Below are 22,184 nucleotides of genomic sequence, written 5' to 3' on the forward strand. Positions count from 1 at the left end.
TTACTATGGGACACACTACTTCAGTGGCCAGAAGATGGCTTCATTCTCCTGTTTGGTTTTCTAAGCTTTGTGAACTCCTTTAGAATTCAGGTTCCAAGGTGAAATTTAGCTGCTTATGTAAGTACGAGCCATTCTTGGCTGGGAGGAATAGAGAAAGAGAACCCTCTCTGTTATGTTAAGCTCATCAAGTTTGAGGAAACCAGCTTACTTCAAATGAAAGAGTTCTGAAAATGCAATAATTTTGAAAGATGTTTTTGTTTTGAAACAGGAGGAACTATGAGGGCAATTAAATGTGCATCCACCTGGCCATAGCACAAAGAGTTAACTCTCCTGCTTTATTGCAGATAGAAATACAACATAATCCTATATTCTTAACAGTTGGACTAAAAGGGTAAGTTTTTCCCACTTGTAGCCCCAAACAAGTGTATGAGAATTGGTTCAGTGACAGGAAGTGATAGTGGCTTATAAGGAAGAAAACCCAAAGCTGCTAGCACTCATTAACTCAATTATTTCCCTAGACCTCTGACTTCTTATATCTAATACAGACACCACAGATATATAGATCTGCCCTCAGCTTAAGGGAAGCAGGCATATATGTTTTTTTTCTCCCTACCAATCTTAAAATCAGGAAGGTAGATATTGGGATTCGGGCATGTCAAACCAGCCATAGGATTTTCTCTCAAATTCAAACCTGTACCCTGTGGTGCCAGGACTGATGGCTCAGCTGCTTACCAATGTAGTTTAGCTGGCATGTCATGAACAGGTCTACCTCTTCTATCTCACCTCACACATATGCTACATTTCTCTAGACATGGAATTACCAGTCACTCCTGCATTAGCAGTCAGTTTAATTTACTCATATTCACGGGAGCTGTTCCAAAGTGTTTGAGATGTGGGGCTGAGAAGCAGATTACAGGCAAAGATGTAGCAGCATCTTACTGGAGCTGTTATGGATGAATACATTTGTTATGTGACATCTGTTCTCCATCAGAACCCTAGCACCTGCAGAGTTTCTTCCTTTTCAGCAGTTGTTATGGTTTTGGTTATTGGTTGTTTTGCTTTCTGAGGTCACTTCATCTGTTATATTGATAAGTTAGCAATGTGAGGCCAAAAATTCCTACAGTGAGTTCTATATCAGAATCACTGTACAAAATTAAGTGCAAAAGGATCATTTGAAGATGAAGGTGGGACAGTCTGCTCATAAAAGCCATCAGCTGTTAAGTGCTGTTAGTTTTCTTTCATTGGTCATTGACTCTTAAGTGCCTAGTAGTGCCTGGATTTTCCAACGTGGTACTAACGAGTGATTTTAGCATGAACAATGCTGAAGAGAAAAAAATAAATATTCACCATCTGTACTACTTACTAGGGCAGTAACTATGTTACTAGAGAAGGATCTTATTCTATCAGAGTGAGTCATCACAACTCAGAAAGAAGGGAGAACTCATTTCTTTTTCTCCCCCTCAGTGTGTAAAAATTGTTATGCCATTTCTGAAGAGCATGCACATAATGTTAAAGAAGAGGTAACTGCCTGTCCTTTAAGGAAGATGAAATAGTAAAAGTTCTCAAAGTCATTGTTTCCTGTTACTATAGTAATGTGTTTCAAACAATGTATTTTAAGATTAATTTAGGGTATGTAATGCTGCACTGTATTTCACTTTGAAGTGCCAAGGCTGAATCCTGAGTAAATTTTCCCTTCTGTGGATTGTTCTTTGGATAAAAAGCCAATAAATACCTTCCCATTTTTCTGAATGGCTTCTCAGGTGATTTCATTTCATAGCAAATACTGTTTTATTGCTAGCAATCGAGAAGTCTTGCAGCCACGTGTAGGTCATGTTACAAAGCGCGCTGCACTGCACAGTGGGCTCTTACCGGTCCTGCATGAAAGCTGTCGTCGTACATCACAACAGAAGCTGGCACAGCTTGTGTACGTCAGCTCCATGCTACAGCCCTTCCCCTTACCATCCTCAATATTTGAAGCTTCTTAAATGTACCTCTTGGGAGTCAACTGTTTTGCAACTGTTATATTAGCAAAAGTATACCTATAGTTATTGGGCTTAAGCTGTCAGAAGCAATGATATTGATAGCTATAGAATAATATCCAAAGGTATGTCTCATGGGTGGAAAACTGGCGTCAATAAAAGGCCAATAACTTAAAATCTATCACATCTTCCATTGTTTGGTTCTAAAATGAGGCATAGTAAAGACTGAGAATTATTTGGTAAAATTACAGCTTTCTACTACTGTCTTACACCTATTTTTCAGCCACCTTCACAGTTCTAATTTTATTCTAGTGTTCAAACAGGGTGACATGCAAGTTTCTGGGTAGGGTGCAGTGGTTTTGAGTGCTTGTTTTTTAACTAGTGCTGCTGAAATGAACGTGACACTGTAGGTCATGATGTAACACTGAGGCAGTAAACAGCAGTACAAAATGTGAAGTATCTGGACCATTACATAGGACTATTGCCTGCAGGACTTTTAAATCAGAGTTTATTTCAGCCCTTAAAGCATTGGGGGGGGTCAGGGACTGCTTTGTTTTCTACCATCATTTATTTTCTCGGCTGCCCCTACTCCGTGCAGACGGTAGCAAACAAAATATTCCTAAGTTATAGTGCCATTCATCCTTCATAGAAACACACCTGAGTGCAACTCCTGCTAGAAACCCCTCCACAATGAAGTAATGTGATTGCCTAGTTAAAAGCACAGGTTTTGTCAGTAGGCTTTGCCAACAGCCCTGGCCCTTTGACCTCCAATCCTGACTTTTTCGGGACACCTTCCATTACCATGTGTCTAGAAAGAAAAAGCGGTGGCTCACTTCCTCAGTAAGCAATGGTAGCTGCTGTGCTGCTAGGTGCAGCATATAAAAGCATCACAGTTTCACAGCTGCATCCTGCTTTTGAAAGCAAATCAATAGAAATGATGTTACTTTGTCACTTATGCTTGTTTTATAATCAACTTACAGCATTTTTCTTGTCACAGGAGTAGGGCCTCTCTTTGTACAAGTTGTATGGAGTTGAGTAGGACCTGTGTTCTACCATGTGCCCTGGGTGGGTAATGAGACACCAAAATATTGCTGGAATGGAGGATATTCAGTATATTTGCAGATGCTGAGCCATCACAAAGTCCTTTTAAAAGAAAGGAGTAAGTGCTTCTTAGATCAGACAAACTTTCCAGGTATGTCACTGTAGTTTATTGTAGTTATTGACTGTCATAACCTACAAAACACGCCTCCTGTGGTCTCCTTGTGGAAGTGAGTACAAAGGACTATTAAACTGGATAGAGTAAGGTAATGGTAGGCTGATTCTTCAGCCTCTTGATAAGGAAAGTTCCCTAGGAAGGGAGAGATCAGGGTTATGGTCAGCATGCCAGGAGCAATTTACACATTTTTAGCATTGTTTTCTTTAGAAAATAAGGAATAAGCAATCACATTTTTCAACAAATTTGATAGAACAGCAGATATCCCAGAGATACTCATTGCCAAACACAACAAAGATCAGATGGAAGAAAAAAGACTACGTTATTATCACTCAGAGGTGAAAGCCCCAAACGTTTCTCAAGGAAGTGTGCTGACCGCTCGGATGTTGTATAGATATTTGTCACCATTTAGTACGTGTCTTTAAAAGAGGACTCATAAATGGACCTAAAGGGACGTCCTATGTCACAAGCCTGTTCAGATGTGTTCCTGTACTTATTCAAGTTATTGTCTGTTGATTGGTATTTTTCCACATGCAGCTGCTATAAATCTTCCATCAAGGCATCGATGATGTGGTACACAGGGTGCTAAGGCAAGCTCGTGCTTTGAAGCATCACATGCAAGCTAGATGCTTATCATTAGGGAACTAAGCATAGTGTAAGTGGGTTAGATTCAAGGCACTTTGTAGTCAGACTTATGTTTTGGTTTTTACTGAGGATACCCAAAACTTTAGAAAAAAAATCACTTGTTGCCACATTATGTCTAATAAATGAATGCATACTCATTCCTCTTAAAATAAATCTGTACCAGGACTGATAAGTACTTGGAGAATGCTGAGATACAGCAATATGTAATCTGACATGCTGGATAAGTTATTAAACCTTATACTCAGATTGTAGCTGAAAGCCCGAGGACAGCTTAACGTGGGACTCTGTCTTCCAGTCACTGATTTCAACAGTGGGTTATTATGGCAATGCCTGGAAGCCATTACCCACCTGATAAGCCTTGCAGCAGAGGGTAGTTCACGCAACACATGTCAAACCCTGCTAAAGTTGTCATGGTTCATTGGCTTCTTTGGATTCAATACCAGCCCAGGCGACTCGTTAGCTACTACTGGAAAGAGCTTGGGCCCGTTTCCTGAGATTCTCTTAATTCCCTCAGTGGTGCAGGCCTGGAAGAACAGCTTCTGGCATTTTAGCCAACTTTTCTCTTGTTATCAACAAGTGTTAAAGTCTGGTATCAGCTCCAGATGCTTGCTGTCTGTGGAGACTGATTAAGGTGAGGCTCAGAAGTTCCCTTTTAATTTGGTTTGCTGAATGCTGGAATCTGCTGATCTTGTTTAAGTGCTACAGTTGTTGAAGTCAATGGGAGATTTGTTTTCTTAGGAAGTGTGGGATTTGGGTCGTATTGATTGTTTTGTCACAGTGACAAATATAAACTCAAGATCTATATGCTGCCAAGGTTATAATGAACGTGCAAATACAGATTTTTTTTTTTTAAAGGAGTTGCATTCATTTTCCATGTAACTATTTCTGGAGAGCAGTAACTCCCAGCAGGATGCATTAGCTCACTGCAATAGCTCACCTATTGAAAAAATAGAAAAAGGTTGTATTGCGTTTTTGTGTTATGTATAATAGTTATCAATATCCATCTCTTCCTCTTTATCATCTCTTAATTGTGGGTAGAATTAACAATTGTAATCTCTGAAAGGCAGCACCTGCAACTACTAGCTGAAAGAGATAAAACTAGGCAGGCATTGGGTTGGTAGGATTGTCAGGAAATAAAAGATACTCTGCTTCCATTTTTAAGAAATGGCAATCAGAAAAGCAATTTTTACTACAATTGTTTAAACTAATATTCTCCTTTCTTTGAAAGAATGGGAAGTACAAAAAAAAATTAAGGCAACTCATTTTCTGAAACAGATATGAAAAGTTCTCCCCCAAATGTGATTTTTAAACCAGACAACTCATGAACCCAATTACTGAGGATTAGGCTGGAATCATTTACTGAATCTTAACCAGAGTCGGAATTTGGGAGTGTTGGGGGGAGGGGTGGAGAAAGGGAAAGAATGAGAATTAAAATGACCTAGGTTGTTTCTGCTTAATTACAAAAAAAGGAAATGATGCAAGAACTGTAAATAGTGAAAAAATCATTAAGTTACTACAGTCTGTATCTAAGTATATACTTAGATAAACTTTATGTCCTAGAATGGTATTTAAAAAGCAATTTAAATATTTAAGATAAGTTTGCTTCAATTTTTTAAATAAATGTTGTTGTGGTTTTTTTCAAAGAATATTATCCTGACAAGATGGGCTTGAAAGTTCATATACTTATTGCAAGTAAAGCTCTCATAATGAGTTATGTTAAAGCTAAGAGGATGGCTTTAGGGAAAGGGTAAAGTTTTAATTGGATTTTTGAATAGTCATCTTTTGAGTTCTAACCAAACTTCAGATAGTTCTATGTTTGAAATAGGTATTACACCCTAGATCTTTGATCTCGTACTCAAAATCTGAAGCTCTGTGCTTTATTTATGGCACACTACTCAAGCCTTTCTTTAACATGACAGTTGCAGATTTTGTCATGAGATGCACGTCACTGTGGTGCTTGATGGGGTTGTTAGCTCTGCTGCAGTAGAAGTGGAGTAACTGCTACAGAGCCATGCCTGACAGAAGTATCCCACTAATTCTGAGAGCCCAACATGAGATGACTGCAACTTGCTTCTAGCTAGTACTTTTGTAGCACATTATTTGTGCAAAGTGGAGTTTCTGTTTGCTGATTGTAGTTTACACTGCTTGACACCCAAAAATAATGGGAAGAAAACTCAACTGTGCCTGTGAAAGCCTGGATTAGGGCTAGTTCTTCAGAATCTTAGAGCAAATATGGGAAGAGGCCCCAGTAAACTTCAGCTCTGTGGGTGGACTGCAGCTCTCTGCTTCTCAGCTGCCCATTGACCCCCTTACAGCACTGCTCTCCTTCCTGCTTTGCTTTGGTTAGCCTACCCCTGCTTTTTTCTTTTGGTGACCAGCAGCAGAACTGATGCCGCAGGAGACGGTTTGCTTGCATCCAGTTGACGAGGCCAGTGCTGCTCCCTGCTCTGGGTGCCAGGGACACGGCTGTAGGAGAAATCCTTGCTCAGACCCTGCAATCCCAAGCCATGGAGCATGCTGGGTACAGCTAAATGCTTCAGAGAATGTAGCTGTCTGATTATTTTTCCCCTGAGCCTGTGCAAGCGAAGATTTTCAGAGGCTTAAAATCAGGACAGATTTGTCCGTCTTTCACAGGAACAAGGTGATCTCCCAGTTTCATCCCCAGAGCACTAGGTAGGGGAGAAAGTGCAAAAGCATCTCTGTGAAATAGCGGTAATACACACTTGAGCAAAATGATACCTATTCTTTGTAACACCGTTCTGAAAGAAACATCTAGGGCTTTTCTCCTTGCTGAAAATTTTTACCAACAAACAGTTACAGTGGTGTAAGAGTTGCACAGGAACTTTCAAGCTGAATGGACTAATTCAGCTTGGACACAGGCAAATAACGTACAGTATTTTTAAAATTATTATTTTAATAATAATTAAAATGGGCTAGCCTAATTAGGGACATCTGTCCACTGTTTCCATCCAACGTTTTCCCAGTCAGCCTATGGAGGCATGCTTGACAGATCCCTGGTGGAAAAACAAAGGTTATATTTGATTATAAGAAATTATTCTGTGAGTCAGAGCAGCATAGGTGTATTTCTCTGTTTTTCATTATGCATCTGATTAAGATAAGATCACTCATAAAATTCATAAAAACAAAAAAGGCTATTGTTGTAGACTCCAGTTATACAGTTTGATCAGGAGCCTGTGAAATGTTAGGTGAGAAAGAGCATTAACAGAATGAATGATGTAGGAGTGAACGCTTTTAAAACAGAACAAGGTTGTTCTCACTTCTACATAGTTTTATCATTTCTTTTCCGGAAGGAAATGACTCTGAGGATTTGAGTATATTCAGGCTGAAACAAGTGGCTGAGAGAGGGAGTATTGAAAGAACAGGGTTTTGGTATAAAATACATTGAAGTAAGATATCATGTGAGCACTTTGCACTTCCCTGTAGTGCCCTCTTCTACGCTTAGGCCATTGTTAATGTAATGGGATTTATTAAGAGGAATTTATTTACGATGTTGGCACTTCTCTTGCTGTTTCTCTTCCCTCCCTAATGCAGTGTGTATATACTACCAATATGTATTTGATAGGCTTTGATGCGTACATAATAGAAAAGTAGGAGGAAAGAAACCACTCATATTGTCTTGTTTGTAGAAAAGGTCTTAATGAGAATAACCCAGTGTTTGAGATGAAGACACGTTTGGGTCTGTTTCTTGAAGTAATCAAGCCATTTTCTTTCTTTAGCCCCTACTAAACTCTAGGGTGGTTACAGGTTTATATGATGAAAACAAATACTAGAAAAGAGAGTGAACGAAGTCTTCACTATTAGCAAGTTCCACTTTTCCTCAGTGAGCTTATTTATTGGCATATCAGTGAGTATCATTTCCCATAGTAAAGCTTATAAAAGTGAATGAGAAAAGAACAATAATTAGATAATCTCTCTGACTTTTATAGGATTAAAAACTTCCTGCCCACAGATAGGCAGCTGAAACACTGGTTCTGTTGAAATCAACATCGAAACTCCTAATGACTTTCATGTAGCCAATAGTGATTTGTCTGTCTGCTTGCTCATTTGGTCTATCTTGATTTATCTCAGGTTTGCTCTTCCTTTGTGTGCTTATTGCTCTTGATGCAGCCTATCAAGCCATGCAACCCCCTATGATAGCTCTGTGGAGATATATTTAATTTGATTTGCTGCTGTCCCCAGGAGTTTATTCTCTGTCAAACAGCTGCCTGTTGCAGTGAAACCTCAATATAGAAGAGCATAATGGTTTATGGATGGAGCATTTAACAACCACCACTGAATGACATATGTCTGAAAAATATGTTCAAAACATAGTCGTGGCATATGTAAAGGCCATTGTTCTGAAACAGTTATAAGGATACATCTACAAATGCAACACAGGAGAGAATTACCTGACAAATGTATTCAAGAGTTTACAAACACCTCTGCTATTTGAATGTTTCTGTACTGTACATTTTAGTCCATTACTTCTGATCAGGTTCTTAATACAAGAATAAGGTAGCTTCAGTATTCATTCCTGTGCTTTGTTACTCTGCCATTCTTAATCTCTCTCCATCACTGCTTATTGCTCTCTCTTCCCTCTACCTCAAAGGAAAAAAAAAAGATGAAATAAATGTCTACTGAGGATGACTGAAAAAATCTACGTTAACAGGGAATTAACTGAGGTTGCTAAAGCAAAAAAGACACAGAAAGGCACATGATTTGCATGTGTTAATGGGAATAAGTAAACTAAAAAATAGAAAGTGCCTGTGCTCCATCACTGCCAGAGCAGTCATTTGTAGCTGCCCTGACACTGATCTACTGCCACTGGCTTTATGCCAGAGTACATCCAGTAAGTGAAGTCCTGCCCTTGGTGAAAGTGCTTTGATATTAATTTCAGTAGAGCTTGGATTTTATGGACTGATTTTAACAGTGATTCATTCCTACTGGTCCTATTTGTATGTTGCTTCTCACACTCAGGATCATACAGATGAGCAGTAAAACTGAAAATGGAAACACTGGAATGTCATGTTAGAATGACATTTTCAACTGGGCCTAAAAATGTTACCTTAAACCCTAATGAACTTTCATGAGAGCTGGATGCCACATTCCCTAACAACTTGCCCTCCCATCCTCTTTCCTCGAGGTGCTACCCACCCACATTACTCCTCATCACTTCAGGCAGTTACTTCCCCCTAAGACCTTCCAGCTCAATGGCTGTCAGGAATATTCACGAACATATTTCAGGGCTCTGAAGACATCACTGGCATTTAAGTTTGAGGCAAACCAGTTCATTGTGAGAAAAACGTATCGCAGATGGCATGTCAGAAGGGGTACCAACCTGTCCTGGTTTCAGCTGGGATAGAGTTAACTGTCTTCCTAGTAGCTGGTACAGTGCGATGTTTTGAGTTCAGTATGTGAAGAATGTTGATAACAGTGACGTTTTCAGTTGTTGCTCAGTAGTGTTTAGACTATAGTCAAGGATTTTTCAGCTTCTCATGCCCAGCCAGGGCACCTGACCCAAACTGGCCAACAGTGTATTCCATACCATGTGACGTCCCATCTAGTTTAGGAACTGGGAAGGGGGGGGGGGCGGGGAATCGCCGCTCGGGGACTGGCTGGGTGTCGGTCGGCGGGTGGTGAGCGATTGCCCTGTGCATCATTTGTACATTCCAATCCTTTTATTACTACTGTTGTCATTTTATTAGTGTTATCATTATCATTATTAGTTTCTTCTTTTCTGTTCTATTAAACTGTTCTTATCTCAACCCAGGAGTTTTACTTTTTTTCCTGATTTTCTCCCCCATCCCACTGGATGGGGGGGGAGTGAGTGAGCGGCTGCGTGGTGCTTAGTTGCTGGCTGGGGTTAAACCACGACACAACCTCTGGCAAGAGGATACCAGCGTGCAGCTGGGGGTTCAGCTAATAACCTCTTCAGCCAGCACAGCTGGAACAGGGAAAAGTTGTGCGAACAAGCCCTTGTTATTGTCCTCTGAAAATCCTGACTCCATGGATCAAATCTTGACTTCACGTAGAGCGGAGGAGACGGTCTGTGTCTACTAGGATCCTTTTGAAATTAAGCGGAATGTCACGTACGCGGAGTCCAATTCAAGTTTGCCTTGCCTGATGGATTCCTACCAGGGTAGTTCTATCGCTGTTTGGCCCCAAGTCCTTACTACTCCCCTCCAGCTGACTGACCACTTGGATTTCTGAAGTCTGTATTCATCCAGGTCCTTATATGCTGAGGAATTACCAATACACAGCTTAGGTATTCACACGCATACAGGTCTGTTCACTTTTAGGAACATGCAAAGAAAGTCAGACTTGATTTCTAGATCCCAGCATCATCTCACAGACTGTGCAGCCAGTACATTGAGTAAGTATGGTCCAAAAGTCCTCAGGAGCCACTACCAAAGGGACATTTTTCACAACTATCCTTCAGTGCCAGAGCCATGCTTTTGGGGCAGATATTTACTTAAATGTTTTTGGTGAATCCCAGTTCTTAAAACTCCAGAATTCTAACAGATACTCTTAAAAAAAACCAAAACAAAACAAAAAAAACCAGTTTATTTTTAAAGAGAAATCTTCTTTCTCAGATAACCCATGACAAGAGGTTTGTAGTTTTGTTACCTGGTGAGTAAGTAACGCACTTAATGGCAGTTCCATGCTAATCATTGCATGAAAAAAATAGCCTGGAAAGTTATGGGGGTTTACAGAGATGTATCTCCAGTTTAGATTCTGTTAGTTTCTTTATAGGAGTCATCAGTATTTGTCCTCAAAATGTTTTGGTTTTGGGGACCAACTACTAGTGTCTACCATCATAAGCACAAATTTGTCATCAGAATTTCATGGGGGTGAGGAAGGAAAAAATCACGCTTCCTCGCATGCTGCCAGTCAAGTGGCTGACACTTATATTACAGTCTCAGCTGAGCTCTTCACATGAAACTATGCCATATTACTGCAAACCTCCAGGGAATTGCCCTTTTTAAAGAGAAAAAAGAAAGGAAAAATGATATTTACCTTCTCTCACTAGGGTATGTCTGTACACAGCAAGCAAATTTCATAAGCTTGTTCTGTGAGTGACAGACTATCCTAGAGTGGTCACACATGTTCTAGCAATAAGAGGCATCCAGACATTTTGAGGGGAAAACCTGCAGAATAACTAGTCCAAGTAAATCAGAAAATAGTCATAATCAGTAATAAGATTAAAGTCCTGATCCAGAGCTTCTTTCCTAATTTCCATAGGAAATACCGTTACAACATTGTATCAACAGTGTAGCAAATACCCATGCCAGAACAAAGGTGTAGATGAATAATTAATAACAACAACAATTTATTATTTTTAATTTTTACAAAATTATTATTATTGTAAATGTATGTGGATGTCCCAGCTGTCAAGTCCCCCTCATGTCTCCTGGGGTTGTCTTAGGCTGGTGACCATGTGCAGGTTTTGAACATACCTTTTTTTAACTCTTTTGGAGCCCTGATGAGCTGCTAATCTGAGTAGCATGAACACAGGCTGTTCTGAGCCCTGCTGTGTGCTGCTCCCTGTGGTGCCTCCGCAACCAGATATTCCCATTTCTTCTCCATTCACACCAATATTCACCTTTCCTCTGCAGTTCTCAAAGTCTCCCCCAAGTCTCAAAGAGCCTGTCTTAGTTGAAATCCTCAAAAGATGTCTACAGATTGTTACGGAATTTGCTGTCTCTGTGGAAGGCATTACAATTCTCTCATACGCGCAGTTTTTTGCTGTGCACTGTAAAATACTGCACTGCTAGTCTTACACCTAGCTTTAGTAATTGTTTTATACAATATTTCAGACATTAAATCTTTTCTGTGTAAGAGTAATGGAGTATCGTCTTCTGGAAAATTGTTGACTATATTTAATCAGTTTTATGGGATATAGGTACCCCCCCAAATAACGAGACTGTGGTTTGTGTGTTTTCAGTTGTGTTTGGTGCCTTGGGTTTCAGGTGTTTTTCTGCTTCTTGGAGAGTACAGAACCTTCAGGATATAGCAAAGGGGTCTTAGGAACATTTCAAAATAAGAACAAAGTTATCGATGAAGGAGAGTAAGCAAAAGGTGGTTGTAGGAGAAAACTGGATTAAAGTGAAATTTATCACAGGTCTCACTTCTGCTGGGTCAGTATCAGTCTGCCCTGGATCTTCTTGTGTCCTTGAAGTTTTTCTTGAGGAATTTGAAATGTTGTTTTTTCTGTGCTCAAACAAGAAATGTATTTATGTATTTTTAAACACGGTGTTGTTTTGTCTGAATGTATTGTTCTCTGAGTAGAACATTGCTGTGCATTTCAAATGGGCAAACAATCCAATTAGAGAAGCACAAGGAGGTCTGATAAATACTGCTTGAAGTGGAAAATGAAAAATGTCTGGAGGCACCAACAAAGCATATATTTTGAATGCTAACAAAAAAACATTTAATGCTTTATGGTAAACCCATCCACATCTCTAAGATTCTGGAGAGGACATGAGTACATGTTCAGGTTTTGTATGTTTATTGCAGATTATTATAGGAGTGATCTGGGTTATATTTTGAAGCCTTTCTTATGAATACGGAAATGTGGAAGAATGTAATATGTTTAGTTGGTAAAAATACCAGCTATAGAGTGACAATCAATCAGAGGAACCTTTAGAGGAATTAGCACTACCTTTTTGATTCAGTGGGACTTTTCCAGCTTACCCTGGCTAGGATATAACTCAATAAGTGTAAAAAACATATTAAGACACATGAAGATATGAAATAAAGCAGCATGAAGATTGTTTTTGCAATCCTTCTTTAAGTGGCTTGGGGTTACTCTTTTATAAGAAAAAGAATTTATCTTGAAATTTGTCCAAAGGGATGGGGAGCAACTGAGCATGGAAATCATCAGAAGGGAACACGTAAAGCTAAAAATTCCAGACCTTCATTTTTCTTACTAACTTCACCCTCCTGAGTCCAAGTAAGTCTGCTTCGCCACTTATTTCTATGCCATGACAGTACTTTATTGGTAGCTATATATACTAAAACACGCACACTACCTGTTTGTAGGTTTTTTTGTCCAGTATCATCTGTAATTCTTTCTAATCTACTTATGGGATTTAACCAAAGTATTAACATGAGCCAGAAGGCATAACGTTGTTATTCTGTCATAGAATAACATGAATATCCGTTAATATAGGTAATGTCTATGCTTCATACTTCAGCTTTTCTATACTTTACCGTTTCCTTCCTTTCCATTCTTTGTTTTCACTTTGGAAGTATGTCAGTTCTCTCCATCTCTGTTTATTTATATGATCAATAATTCAACACAAGATATTTCCCAAACAAACCCCTGAAAGAGGTCTAGGTGAGACTGAACTAAAGAGTCAAGGGCTCTTTCAGAGTCTTCATTTTATCAGCTCCGGTGCAACAAGCTACGTAAGTGTGTGCTGAGCCTTAAGCCTATGAGTGCTCCTATTTCTTTGACTTAATTACTGATGTTCCCTGATGAATTAGGACTACAGGTTGTATTGACATTGTATCAAATTATATCAGACAAATCCAGCCTCCATTGTCTATGCTCCAAGCTGGGCAGATGTCAGCTAGCTCCATTTTGGAAACCGTGCAGGCGTATTAATGAAATGATAGGTTGAGGCTCATAAGCTTTGTTGATGAGCTAACTTGGGTACAAGGCTGGACCCATGTGTTTAAACAGTTTCATGGTCACCCTAGTATAGCATTAGGCTGCTGGCAAATTAGAAGGGTTCTAGACTGGTAGGAACTAAGGCTTCTGATCCACGCCTTTTTAAACCACATTCAGAGGCAGAAAATACATTTCTGCTTCATTTCAATACCTCTGCAAAAGATTTACTATTATCCTTGTTTGCAGTAGACAAACATAACCAAAGATTCTAAGGTTTGATTTGGCAATTGAGCTTATAAAATAACAAACATAATCCCTCCATCCGCCACTGAACAGCTGGTGCAAACTTATTAAATGGCAACCTCATTTTGCACTGACTTCTATTGGGCTTTTAGCTATTCTGCTCTCTGCATAGTGTGCTCACTCCACATGTTCATCTTGCTTTTCCGTTTTTCCACTAGCCTTTCCTCTATTTACTTATTATTTGCATTTCAGTACCTACTGTTTTGTATGATGCTTGATGCTTTGCTTCATGTAATATTACCTTTGTTCTAATGAGTGCTATCGCCCCAAATGCTGTCATCATCCTTGACTTCTCACTCTATGATATTTCTGAACTACTTTTCAAATCAACACTTTGTAACCTTTTCTAATTGCACTCCCTCCCCTTCCACTCTGTGTTTGAAAACTTCTCATATTCTCATTATGGCACACCTCTTCATTGCTGTCTGTCTTCCCATCTGCTCGCTTTTCTTTGAGACCTCAACCTATTCCATCCACATTTTTATACAGATAATCTTTGTTAGTGTTATTGGTCCTCTGTGAACCAGCAGATATTTAGAGAGCCTTGGTGTTCAGCTTTACCCAGATGAGACATAAGCAACACAGAATAACGTTGTATGGATATTTGACTTAAACTGTGCATAGGACCAGTAAGCTCCTGGGAAGAGATAGTCACACACAGAGCGTGTGCAATCACTCCAGTAATCAACCCAGATATGAATACCTGGCTCCCACGTGACAAAAGTTAGCCTAACTTGGGGAAGAGTTTACCTCATACTGCATACTTTTTCGTGCCCCATGCAATTTTAGCCATAATACTTAATTAATTTACTACTTGACTAAACAGTTCTTTCATATATTAGGATGAAATTAAAAAAAAGTGTTAAAGTGCTGTTTAATGGGTTTCCTGTAGCGGTGTAAGTGTGGGTGCAAGTGTCTCGCTAAATACATAAACATAGATAATCCTTGCTTTCTCTCTTCTTCTAGGCAACATTTTTTCCTTTATAACTCATCCCTGGAGAAAGGTTCATGAGTGAGAAATCATTGCTAACTTCATTTTTTGCCTTCACTGTGAATTTCTTTCCTGGAGCAATAATAAGAAATAATGGGTGTAATGCTTTCCTTCAGAATCCATAGTATGTAACAAATTGTCTTCTTTTATTTGTTGTTGCCATATTTAATTTATGTGTATTAATTTTTCTCCTTGGCTTATCTATTTTATTTTAAGTTCAGAGGGCCTTCTAAACTAGGGAAGCTAAGATTCAGGTCTCAAGTCTCCCACTTCCTTCCTGGATTAACTTCAGCAGTTCCTCTTTTTTTCTGAGCAATCCCCAATAAGCAGTTGTAGATGTCCAGCTTAATAAACAGATTGTAAAACAAAATCAGAGGCAACAACTTAAACTGGCATAAGAAGAGAGGTGTTTTCTTGGTGTCCCCAAAAAGCAGACCAGCTGAGCCACAGAAATCAGTGTCTTGTTAGTCTTAATCCCTGTATGTCTCAGTTTACCTTTTGTAAAATGGTCGTAATATATAATTCACGAAGAAGGAATGTTCAGTCTATTTAAAGCTTGTGAAACATTGCACGGCTCTAAGTGGATTGCGTTTGATGGGTGCTAAGTTAAATGATGATATTATTTTCTGTCATTGTGAGATGGTTCTGCTTAAAACAGATTTGGAAAAAATGGCTGGATAGGCAGATTCTTTTGTCATATCTGAGCAAAGTTAGCAAAGCTGAGGATAAAAAAATTTCCTCAGTTACATCATTGTGACCCTGTTTTCTTCATTAGTTCATTAGAAGAAGAGGCGTTTGTAGGTGTATATGGTATGAATAATAACCTAGTGTTCACTTTCTGGTCTGTAGGTCCAACTTATTTTGACAAGTGAAGAGCCTCGCTAATTAAGGGTGGGAAAATGGAGATTAGAGAATCTTAAATCTGCACTGTCTGGGTCAGGCTTGCTGGGACCTGGGACCTGCAGATAATCTGTGTCCGCTTGGACAGAAGCTTGGAGGGACAGAGGGACAACGCCGACTACCCCATCCTTCTAAGCCTTTGGGAGTGGGTCCAGGTGGATAATGCAGTCACAGAACGCAATTCGTCCTCATTCCGGGCTGAAGTGGCACTCAGGTGTGAGACTGATCCTTTGGTCTCTGTCTCAGTAGCCCAGGAAACACCTCACTGGCCTTTATCTCCTGCTAGACACCCAAACCATTCCACCGTGCTGCTGGGATCTAGGCTTACCTCTTGCCCAGTCTGGTAAATGTCGAAACACAGAGGAGATTTTTTATGTATGTTAAAGAAAACAGGGTTTGGGGGAATATAAATTATCCTTTGTGAGCTCTCTCAGAGCTCTTAAAAGAAAAAAAAAGGTAAATAACATATTAAAATGTTGGTTTTAAAAGTCTTTTCAGTATCTCTTTAGATCTGAAGAAAATATATCTGTTGTCATTTTCTTTTCTGCTCCTTTGGGTTTTTTGAAAATGTACAGCTGCTTACTCAACAGAGGTAATGGATTTGAGGACAGTTATTCTTGATTATGCTGCAAATAATTGAAGACCTTTCTTCCCATGGTATTCTTAGAGGTTCAGTTTTACAGAATCACTATAAATACAGAATCACTGCTTGGGCATTTCATCCAGCAAACAGAACTCCCATTTCATAGACATATTAAGCAGCGAAATGTAGTTTTAGGAGCATAAGCATGGGAATGATGACTGCTGAGTTCTTTGGCTTACAGGGGCAGGTTGGCATGGGGGTGTTTGTTTCCTCAATTCTTTCAGGCTAATATGTGCTGAGTGATTTTTCAGAAATAATTGAATCTCTTTTGGCTCCTTTGCAAAATGGGTAGCATTCTGTTCTTACTCATATAAATGCTGTTTGATGGTACACTGAGATCCTGGAATGAAAGCTGCTACATAACTTCAAAACATTGTTGTTAAGCTAAAAGTGAAGCAGCATCATGAAGTATGGATTCAGCTACTAAAGCTGGAGGCTGAAAAAATACAAAGGAGTTTTACTCTGGTATTCTAGATCTAGATGAGTTGTTAGGGCCCTAGCAGATTGTTCCAAACCAGGCAATATTCCAGTGCCTCATCCTAGCAGATCCCCAACAAAGCAGGGCAACAGTTGAAGCAGGAGAATTTGAGGTCTTCATCTGCAGCGTAGTATTTAGTATAGATGGTAATTTATTTCTTTTTCTTTGGCTTTCATTCCAGATGGGGAAGTTTTGCCCAGCCAGCTCAGTTTGGCTTTCCAGGTAGTTCTCTCATTGAATTCTTTTGATGGCGGTAAATTGTAGTGCAATTGTAGCTTACACTATATAAGATTACTAATATATTTTGCAATCTTTTGATTTCTAAATTTATTCTCATAGCTGCAAACCAAAAAAAGACTGTATTTCTTTTCTTGGGAAGAGTTAAACATGCATTTTACTGTATTGTTATTAAATGCCACTTCTGTTATTCCACTTGTACTAAGCAAAGAATGGACCCTTTTAAAAATAATAATAATAAAAACTAACTTACCCTTGCATCCAACCTATGGGTAATCTATCCTTTACATTACCAAAAATATTTGTAATAATCTTTAAAAAATTTACACATCCCACCAGTATTCTCTTCTGAACCCAAGCTACACTTTTTTCTTGTCACCTATACATATTTAATACACTTTGGGACTTACAAAACAATATGTCTTAGGCCAACAAGCACACAGCTGTTCAAAGCAGGTTTTAAATTATGTTCTTGGCCTGTAGCTAAGAGTACGCTTATAATATACAAAAGTAACAGTAAATAAAAGGTGAAGAAATAACCAGGAAATATAATCAAGAAAGAAGAAAATAATCTCCCTTAATAAAAAGGAGATTGCATTACATAGTCATGACTCCAAGTGCCATTAGGATGTTGGGTCTCTGTTATCTATAGTACCTGAAATATTTAATTTGCAGCTATGAGCCATCTTTAACACACAAAAAGGCAAGGCTCATGCAAAAGTAATTTGGAAGTAGTCAAATGCCCCAACTTTCAGCCTCTCTTTATTGTCTGAGATATGATTGCTGTATTTTAGAATATATTTTTCACACTGTCAGATCCCTTATTGGCTTTGTTGTGCAACTTTAACTATGTCTTCTTTCCTCCTCCTCCTCCTTTTTTTTGGGTCTATAACAAATTCAGGGCTGGTGAGTTGCCATTAAGGGAAAGACTGCAGTGTCATAAAGAAAACCACTGTGAAGTCAGGGACTCTGTCATAAGATATAAATGACAAGGGTAGGTATAAAATCAGGAGATTCAAATCAATGAAGCCATCTTATAGGATGAATATTGGTACTGTATTTTCCAAGGATGTGTTATCAAGCCCTTCATTTGCACAGCCACGAAGAGCTGCATGCTTACTGAAGTGCTTCATTAAATTCCCACCTGTGGCATCAATATACCTGTATTCATCGGCAAGATACAGCTCTGAACAGTAAAACATTCTCACGGGGACCTGGAATTTCTATTGTACTATGATATTCCAGATTTTACAAGCTTAAGTAAATTTGAAGTTAGACATCTTTTGCAGAACGGGTAAGGAACACGTGCATGGGAAATAAAGAATAAAATTGCATGCTGCAACACTGAGGCAGACTTACATGATTTGGTGCAACAACTGTGCTAGTTTGTCCTGAGGATCCACAGGCTGGCCTCTAAACTGACATAATACGCCTCATTTCTGTTGATGTCACTTGAATTACGATGGCTTACTCAAGCTGAGGATCTGATCCTGTAAGTTAGAGGAAAGATTATTCCCCTTTGGTGACTTAGAGCCAAAACAGAATAGAACTGTGACAGTGGGAAACTGAATTAGTCATAGGTGATAATTCAGGAGCACCGGCCTGAAGCTCTGCTCAGGGCACAAGAGGGGATTAGGCGAGATGCTCCTTAGTTCAGGGCATGAACATAAGTCTTTATGCAAGTTACGCTGCTGGGAAATAAAGCTACGCTAGCAATGTTGTATGCTTTTAACCTTCAGAACATTTATGTGAGAAAGCAGGAGGAATGAAAACGTGTAAATGTACCTGTCAGAAACCTTGATCAGTTGGGGAGGTTTATAATATGCTTGTAAAAATATACTGTGGTCTATGGCTTTTATGTGGTAGTTCTTGGGACGGAATCACAATTTTTTAAATAACTGATACTTAAGTCATAGGAGAGCGAGTCATAAAGAAAATTGTACTGAGATATTTTTCTCATGTTAAAAGGCTTTGTAACTTTAACAAATGAAATGTTTCAGCCTCCATCAGGCAGCCTCTTATTCTGTGCATATTTATTCATATCCTTAACCTTGGACTCTGTGAATTGTCCCATTAACGGCCCCCCGATGCCCTGCCTTAATATCCCTTAGTTAAACTGGGTAACAGCAAGGAACCCTGGAAAGAGATCAGGATGCTATTGCACTAAGTGCTGTACAGACACACAATAAAAAAGACAGTCTCTGCCCCAAAAGTCTCCCAGGTAAAGCCAAGTGAAAACAGATGGATACAGAGAAGCGGACTCAGAGTAGAGAAAGTGCCAAGATGTTTTGGTCAGTCTGAAATTCAAAAGTCTAGCCAGGCCTGACTTTTGGCAGGCTTAATGTTACTGAAGGGTTTAAAAGAAGACAAATAAGTTGTTTCAGAGGTACTCGAAGAGTACATGCCTTAGGGGTGAATCAGGGAGAGGATAAATGAAAGTTCCCTCTGGAAAACTTAAGCCAGTGGGATGAAAATTATGCGTATCCACAAATCTTTGCAGGACTGGTGCCTATGTGTTCAGGGTGATTTTTCACACGTTTCTTGTTATGCATTTGGATTGTACAGTCAAATCTTATATGCTTAGCTCTGTGGAGCAAAATAATTAAAGATTAATAAACAGATTCAGCACAAGCAAATTCTGATTTTGAATAGGCTGAGTTCTTCAGCTTGGAAAAATGTAAGAACAGATATATAGGAGCTATGTGTGAATAATATCCGTAAGACTGGTATTGCTTAAAGGCAAATATAGCTTTCACTATTTATGACTCTTGGATGGTTGCTTTGGTTTTTTAAAAAAAATTGGTATTTCCTTAATTTCTTTCTTTTTCTTCATATTCTCCCTATGCTTGGTTGAGGAATTGCCACCATTAATATTTCATAACCTCCAGAGGACGTGCTAAAAACATGGAAATGTAGAAACAAATCACCCTTTGGTATTCATGCAATATTGCAGAGTGTAGTTCTCAAGGCTGTGCAAAGAAAGGATTAGACTTTACAGGGGAAAAAACCTAGCAGTAAAAATGTGTCTAGCAAAACACATTGAGAGTTTTTAAACAGTTTAAACAATTTTATCACATTCTGTAGTGACTTATTAACAGTGTCTTCAACCTTTATATATTCCAATAACAACCCGATGTCTTCATCTTATCTTATGGAACTATAATTGGCTGAATCCAGGTACCAGTGCCTGGAGGCCATACAGTCTTATAGACTTTAATGGCTCATTAGGTATTTATTCACTTTAACTTAAACAGCTCAGCCATTTGTGGAAAATGAGCCTTTAAAATAGAACTAGTTGGTTTTTTTTTACCTAAGTGTAGTGTATAACCTGAACTGCCACTGAATTTAAATTTCCAAATCTGCCAGTTTAATTTGGCCTTGCTGTCTTCCCTTTTCTAAATGGGTTATAGCTTTGTAATAACTTCTTATGCTGAAGAAGTATGCTGATGGTACTTATAACTGCTTGAATTAAACAGAATGATTCCTTTAGTTAAAAAACAAACCAACCCCCACTAAATGTGTGGTTAATGTATTTCAATAACTCATGCTGACAGGTGTCATCTCTACAGGCTATCTCTAGCCTTTAATCATCAGAAAGCAGAGACTGGAGGGGTCCTAATTAGTCTGAATTTTAGCCAGGGTGGTGGGTGGTTCTACTTCACTGTTCAAAATAGCACAAGCCTCAACACACACAGTGCACCTTGGGTTATGTCCAAAAAACATAAGCCTGTGAGAGAGAGCGACTGTAAAAGATCACCGAGGATGGTGAGAACGTGATGGTGAGTTGCCTTTAGCGGTTCCAGCTAAAGCCTGCACTTTGCCTGTTGGACAGTTGTCACACAACAGGCAAACCTCGTCTCCTCTTTTGCTTACGGATCTGGAAGGCCTGACACAGAGAAAAATGTGGTTCGTGGGCAGGATTTCACAGCTCTGTGCAGGAGAGAACAGAAGGATGCTGGGCTCATGGCATTCCATGCCTGATGAACCACAGTCCTCTCTGTGAAAATGTAACTGTCGTACAGCAGGTAGGGGCGGGCTGGCTTGCTAAAACTGAACCCATCCCTATCCAGGAGTGGTTTGGGGGAACAACTCTGCTGGATACACGCTCTGTCTTTTCTCCCCATTCGTGCAGACTCTCTCTGCACATGGTGAAGGTGACTGAGAGTCAGATCCTTCCGTACTGTTTGGAGTCTCTGGGTTTTTTCCTGAAAAAATATAGTTAGTTCAATGAAAATGTACCATAGCCATAATGTTGTTGAATGGGTTTGTTGCAAATTACTGTGCAAGGACACATGCTCCTGGGCTTAAAGAAAGTTCATTTCTGTAATGTGGTTAGCTTTATGTAGCAGTCACTGATTGTTTCTCGGTGCGTGCAAGTTTTGCTGAAGTAGACTCTTGTCCTTCACTGCCCAATGCTGCCATGCTAGGGGCAATGGCAACATGGAAAAAGAGAGAATTATGGGAAGGACACCATGGAATTTATTGCTGCATTAGGCTTTTTGGATCATCAGGGTCTCTGTAGGAAGAATGAGGAAGGCTACGGAGAGTTCTTGCCCCCTAAGATGTTGGCTCTGGTAGATTAGTGATAATGACACGTGAAAATTCTGTTCTAGAGGCAAGCTACCCAATTTTCCATTCTAGTAGGTCTATTTCCTTCAGACACCTATATCATTAGGCTCAGGCTTCACAACCTAAGAGAAATTTTATGAATGCATAACATAATCATATCTGGAAATTGCTTTTAAGCGGCTATTTTTTCATGTTTCCTTTGTTTGTTCATTTCCATTATTTATATGGTTTGAAAATTTCCATATTTGCTCTATTTTGTTGAGAAAGATGCTATATATTTTGCTGGGGGAGGGTTTGGATTGGTTTTGTAAAGGGGAAAATATAAAGCTCTTAAAATGCTTAGGAATCAAAATGGTATCTTTAATATGAACAGATTGTGGTGGACTATGGATGCTTCAGACTGATGCAGGCATGGAGGTGGAGGCTAAAATACAGCATTGTCAGAGTTGTGGTCTAAGGAGCGAACAGGATGAAACTGAGGAAAAGCAGGTGTTGCTTGTTCCTCCCTTTAGAATTAAAGGAGCAGTAAAATACTAAAGGATTCTGTCTCTTCCAAAGCGATCATTAAGGTTAGTTAGTTACTTTAATTCACTTAGAGTGGTGCTTAAGG

Source organism: Haliaeetus albicilla, chromosome 10 (genome assembly GCF_947461875.1).
Source record: "Haliaeetus albicilla chromosome 10, bHalAlb1.1, whole genome shotgun sequence".
Lineage (NCBI taxonomy): Eukaryota > Metazoa > Chordata > Aves > Accipitriformes > Accipitridae > Haliaeetus > Haliaeetus albicilla.